A 6,753-nucleotide genomic window follows, 5' to 3' on the forward strand; every position below is an offset into this window, starting at 1 on the left:
TTGGTGGTAGTGTGGTTGCTTTAGCCCAAAATCTTGATAATTTTAGCAAAGATCCTATAGTGGATCGTGATGTTTGGTACAATGAGGACATTATTGCAATCCTAAAGGTTAGATCATCATGTATGCTACATCAAGTGAGGATGGATTTACAGAATGAAGATATTGAGCTATCATACTCATTTGTGTTTTAACTTAAGAATAAACGAGTAAAGTTTTATATCATATTATATCCACTTAGGTATATATCTGATTTCACTTCTTGATTAATAAATATTTGTAATATATTTTTTTAATAGTTATCAACAATGAGGAGAGAGAAGAATATACAATGCAAGGATATTGAAGAAAATATCTTTTTACTATTAATATAAATACATGTACAAATTTTTGTCAGTCATCTCCACGAGTTATACACAAGGGCTTACAATATGAGACAAAGCTACTTTTTTGAGAACTTTTCTTAGGAGAAGGGACATCCTTTCTAGGAGTCCTTTTGCATATTTTTAATGCTTTGGTTGCCTTGGGTATTGAAGGTATAGCTTCACCTACTGTAGTTACATGCACCTCCTCTCCTTCAATGTCCAAGCCCCCACTATTGTCCATTCTTGTCGATTGTATACAATTCACCATTATGTACTTCATGAGATTTGCTCTTATATACCAAACATGCTCACTTGTATAGCAATCCCTTGTAAACTACCATACATTTGTAAGAAAATATTTTTAGTTCATTGTTATTTTTTACAATGGACTATATTATTATCCTCAATGGACTATTTTATAATAAAACTCTATTTTAAAGTTTAGTATGTTTCACATTACCTTTATAAGTTTATCATCATTGAGATGAATAAATTAAACCAATCTTTTGGCATTTACAATTACTCTCCAGCAACAAGAGTAACTATCATCCTGATGAGAACACTGCAATCAACAATATAAAGTAAAACTATGAAACTTGTTTATGGTAGTTTTTAGAATAAATTTTCTTAGTATGTTGTAATCATATTAATTAAGACCTTACTGCAACTTGTCTATGTTGCATTGTTGCAAGTAAGTCAGAAGGCATAGGAGGCCTTTTCTCTAGCACTTCAGTCAATCTTTTACAGCTCTATACCAAAAAGGTAATAAAATTTAGAGTTATTATAAAAGAAAGATCAAAATATTTAGAGTACTTGCAACAAAAAGATCAAAATATCAAGGTTACCCTGAATTATATGACTTACAACTTGGCATTTTCATGGCTTCCTTTTATAGAATTGATGAGGAAACATTGCCTCTCCACACAGTCTATTCCAAATAGGCTCCAATGAGAACTGAAAACAAAAATATTTCAATAATCTAGCAAAACAAGATCTCATAAAATCTAACAAAATATCAAATTACTTACTTTTCGTTGTATGGAATTAGAAGAAGCTTCAAATATTCAAAGTCAATTGAATTGAACCAATGGTCAAATGCACTTGCATCAAGCTCACTCATATAGTATGAGATAGATGGATCAAGAACCTCAATCTTTTGTTGTATATCAAAGGGGAGCTCATGCATTACACACCTAGCAAAGGAATGGAGATAGTAAGCATCAACATGAAAGTCTATTGCTAGAAAAATATGGTGAGTAAAAACAAATTTTGGTATACTATACCTCATCCCAATAAGAAGAATCAAGTTATTTACTTTTCTCACTTTATTATTGAGAATTTTAACACAATCAAAGTCCAAAAATACCATATCATATCTTTTGTTAATATTACCAAGTAAAAAGCAACAAACATTGAAGCCCTTAGGGTTAGCCCTTTCAAGAATGGTAGATAACTCCTCTTCAAAAGATGGGAGTTGTTCTGCTTCCTTTTCTTCTTCCTTCTTTCTTTTATATTCCCTCCATTTATATGCCTGCTCTTCTGTGACCTTTTCCTCTTTCTCATGTTGTCTTGTGTCCTTTTCATGCATAACATCTTCAACCTTTAGACCTGGATCATTTTTCTTCTTTCTATATAGAGGCACATTTAAAATATTGAAAGCCTTCACATCAGAAAGAGGGACCGGCTCAAGGACCTTTCAAAACATGTAGCTCCATCTCCTGAGAATTATCATGTCTTTATCCATAAGTGTAAGCCTATGTGCATGAGCAGCACAGATTTAAGAATCTTGGAAAAACTCAATCGAAAAATCTTTTGTAGCCTCCTGAATACAATTGAGAGCTATCCTAGTCCATCTAAAACTATCAATGTCACAAATTTCGCTGACAAGCCTCTGAAAACACAGCTTTTGATTTGCATTATTTAGAGCCTTCATTGCACTTCTAATCTCCTTTAGGCACCTAATATGCTGTGAGAACCTTATTCTTGGCTTTGATATCCTTGTAATTTTGGAAGGCTTGGAGGATTGATGGATCTTTGAAGCAAGACCTCTAGGATCAACTTTCTACTTCATTGCAGTGGCCTTAGTTCTAGCCATTTGAAATACACTACAACATATAGACCTAATAGCAATGTTTAAAGCGACAGAATTATTCAAGGAAAAAATTACCCCCGTCATCGCTATTCGTGTTGCTATTAGCGACACAATCAATTCATCGCTATTAGCATTGCTAATTAGGTTTGCAATGCTCATTCTGACACTAATAGCGACAGAAATAGTGTCACTAATAGAGACGCTAATAGTGACGATTGTAGAGTAAATTTAGGATGCAAATAGCGACGATTATAGAGGGGGGAAAAATTAGGTGGTAGGGCATGAAGCCCTACCACCCTTCTAGCTATATGTATTAAATATTCTTGCATAATTTATTTGCCAATTTCCAAATTCTCTAATATGGTTTTTCTAGTAAAATATGCTCCATAAATTTCTTGTTAACTATCTCTATCTATTGTGAATACTATTCAAACAAAAATCTATTATAGAGAAAGAGTTAATACCCCCCCTCTTTTTTTATATTAATGCAAGAATTGATACTTGTGCAATGGTTTTTCTCATGATGAGAGCCACCCTCTTGCTAGCATTTTATATGAACCTATTAGAAGACATGAGTGACAATAGATTCATTGGGTGCTATGCCACTCAATTGAGTGACAATAGATTCATTGGGTGCCACTCAATTTGTTATCTACGCCACTCAATGTAAGAGCTAACTTGAAGGGGTATATGTAGAGTAGGGCCTTCGTAATCAAATCTCTTAAGTCTTCACATAGCTTGGCCGCTCATGAACAGGACACCGCTTAATGTGCCCCCTTTCGAATTCAAAAAAAGGGAGAATGAAAAAGAAAAAGAAATGAAAAAGACAAGAAGAAAAAAATCAAACACAAAGAAAAGAAGGGCAAGAAGAGAAAGAAGTGGAAAACAAAAGAAAAAAAATAAAAGCAAAAGAAATGGAAGACAAACCCAAGGCAAGAGGAAGATGGAGGAAAAAGGTGCACTTAGAAAAATTTGAGACATGGAAAAAGTCTCAAATGTAAAAGGAATGTCAGAATAATAAGCACATCCTAATATGTTAGCAAGAAAAGCACCATGCATATTTCAATTCATTTTGTAAAAGAGCATCAAACTCTCTCCCATACAAGTTGTTATTAAGAATGGGAGGTGTGGATTAAGGCTTATGCTAATAGGAAAGGAAGGAAAGAGAGTACATAAATGGACAAAGGCCGAACCAGAAAGGGAATGGTCATCCAAGGAGGGGATAGGATATTGGTGCGTAGATCGGTCGCAGAATGCTCACGTAGTGAATCCCGGAAGGTCCCCAAGAACAATGAACTCTACCTTTTTGCACAAAAAACAATGTAAAAGCATGAGCGACAAGAAGCAAGAGACCAATTGGGTTCAATCTCCCCCATGCCTTGTGTGAGCGCTTCACAAAGCATGTATTTTATGTATATTCCCATCTTCATGCTCAATAATAGCCCAATTTACAAAAATATGACAAGCTTTTAGCTTTTGAGTTTGCTTTCTACAAAAATAGGAAAGTAAAGCTAATGGACGGTGCCCATAGAGTCTGGCATGCCCAATCTCAATGTCCAAAATAGAAATAACATATCCGTGCGCATAGGCGCATACAAAATAATAATCAATAATCGATGTCTCAATAGACATAACAAAATATAGGCGTCGCGCCTATCAAAATATAATCCAAAGGTCGAATACTCGCTAAACTCCAATGCTTTCCTCCGCCACTGCTGCTATCTCTACACATCAACTGAAGCATTCACAATCGTTAGTAAAATAATACAATTAAACCGACAAAAGTGAATACCTAGCAGTCTTCAGCTACATAAATAAATCAACTGGTTAGAAATAAATCCTAACCTTAATTTATTACGAGTGCGCACTCTAAACTCATAAACGTTTATTAATTTAATATGCATTTTGCGGAATCACCCGCTATGGAATCACCCACGTTGTCGTAATGCTGCGCATCTGAGTCGTGAACACCTCCATTTTTGTTGTGCATTTGTGTTAATTTCTGCGTGTGATTCATCGTTTGTGTGGCGCATTTTAATAAACTACATTCAATGTATGTATATATTCCCTTAAATGTATTGCATATTCGATGCTTGTAATAGGAAGGAAAACCTATCCTACCCTTTGTAGACCGTCCTGTTCGTGGGAGCATCCGAGACTTGGGGCAAGCTTACAATGAGTCCTTCACTGAACCAGATGGTAATCAGGACTCTAGTGAAAAGGTCCCTGATTTTGTTGAGACTATGATATACTGTCCAAACGAGGCCGTTCGTATGGATGGTCGCTATGCATTAAAGGAGGAATTCACAAATGGGAAGATAGGGAGCTAAAGATAGTGGATAAATATTCGTATGGCAAAAAGAGGGGGAAAAGGAGGATTTGAATGGCTAAAGGGGGGGGAAAAAGTTCAGAAAATTCAGGACCTCCCCGTGCTCGAAATGGGAGAGCTATTTTTGAAATGGCGGTTGTTATTCTTGGAAAAGGAGGACATAGGAGCTGAGGATTGGAGAGGGGAGGGAGCATGTGTATAGAAAAAAGGAAGGGGCCCAATTAGAAAAGGCTCTCGGCCGCTTCTCCCAATTGTCTGGGAAAAATACGTTCAACACTACTCTGCGCCCCCCTGGAAGGTTTGGGCTCGAGCTCCAGGTCGTGTGGATCTTATTGATGAAAACATCTGTTTTACCCATGGCTATACGATCCTTATCAGGAAATTGATCTTCAAAATTTGACTTTGATGTGTGGTCGATGAACACAATCAACACCTCAGACGGGCAATTGTCCTTTCCTGGAAGCACACACACTTATCAATGGAGCTGCGGGACATAGCCCTCTCCCTCATGCTGTGCGCCATACGTAGCATTTGTGCAGCAGTTACCTATTCTCAAACAGAGCTTGCACGGTTTTACGAAGCAGGTCTTTATGAGAACCTCCTCCAGGACTGAATTGCTTTATTGGCCTATGAGCATCCTGCTGAATCTCCAGTAGGGTATTTGCTGAAACAAGGGCAAAGGGAAACGGTTGCTGATGCAGTCAATACAGCAGTTTTGATGACTGATCCTTCATGTGTGTCTCCAAGGAGTTCTTAATCAACTTTAGAAAAATTGCTTCGTCAGCTTACTGCCTGTCAAACAGAAAAGTGGACTCTGAATAGTGGGCAGGGCGGAGTGTTCAGCCTGCAGCATGCTTTGAGAGGAAAAGACGGTCCTTACTGAAGGCACACGTTCTTCTGTAGCTCATCACAAGTTTCTTGAGGTTGGGCCTCCATAAAACTTTATTCGGAGCAGTATCTGCTTCTAATCTTCTGACAACACAACTGCTGAGTATCTAATCATGTACTGATGGAGATAACTCTGTGAAAGAATGGCGGAGATGGCTCCATGGAGGCAGCTGCTGTCGAGCTCCTTGAAAGCCAGTTCCCATCTGAAGCACTCCTCCTACTTTCAGCTGGCAACTGTGAGGCCGGATGGAAGCCCTGCCAAAAAGACGGTTGTCTTTAGAGGTTTTGTGAAAGGTATGGACATGGTCCAGTTTACAACTGTGCATCGAAGCAAGAAGATCGAGGATTTTCATCATAATCCTAGAGGCGAAATTTGCTGTTTATTGGTCCTTCACCAGCAATTTCATTGTTAGAGAACAGTCTTGTGCCTGAGGCCCAATTAAACCCTTCTGATGGTCCAGTAGAAACTTTCTGTCTGATTACACTCGACCCAGAGGAGGTAGACTACCTCAATTTGAAAAAGAATCAACGAATTCTTTTCAAGAGGACGCCAACAACTCCAGAGAGCTGTGTAAAATGGAGTCAAGAGTATGTCAATCCTTGAAATTTGCAGGAGTTCCACTGGACGATTGTGTTAAGATGTATACTCCACATGGATGAAGAATGCTGTTCCAGTCACATGTGAATCAGATGATAAATGTAACTGGTCACTGATCTTTGTAAGACAATCAAATTTGAGGCTATCAGTGGATCCATTAACACCCATAATAATGATTGGACTGGTTTGGCACCTTTCAAGTTCTGATGAGGTAGATACAAGAGTGTGCCCTATATGCCATTATGAATTGTATCTCTCTACAATAAGTTTCAGTTTGTTGCTGACTTGAGCAGTATACATGTCTGGAACCTATGCATGCACTTATCTTATGCCTTATCCGTTGAACCTGAAGTTTGATCAAGCTATATAAGACTAAGTCCTGAATCTGAATGTATTATTTGATGCCCTGAAAACCAAGCTCGAATGGTTATTGTAAATCAATGGACAGATTGTCATACTTTGACATTTATTTTAACTCTTCTCT

At 37.6% G+C, this 6,753-nt stretch overlaps 1 pseudogene; it reads left to right on the plus strand.

The window, feature by feature from the left end:
• Nucleotides 1–5,814: 5,814 nt before the first annotated feature.
• On the plus strand, nt 5,815–6,279 carry LOC148032467 (pyridoxine/pyridoxamine 5'-phosphate oxidase 2 pseudogene; annotated as a pseudogene).
• The last annotated feature ends 474 nt before the right edge of the window (nt 6,280–6,753 follow it).

The sequence above is a fragment of the Lygodium microphyllum genome, chromosome 8 (assembly GCF_053477565.2).
Source record: "Lygodium microphyllum isolate KBCC chromosome 8, Lygodium_microphyllum_v1.1.10, whole genome shotgun sequence".
NCBI lineage: Eukaryota > Viridiplantae > Streptophyta > Polypodiopsida > Schizaeales > Lygodiaceae > Lygodium > Lygodium microphyllum.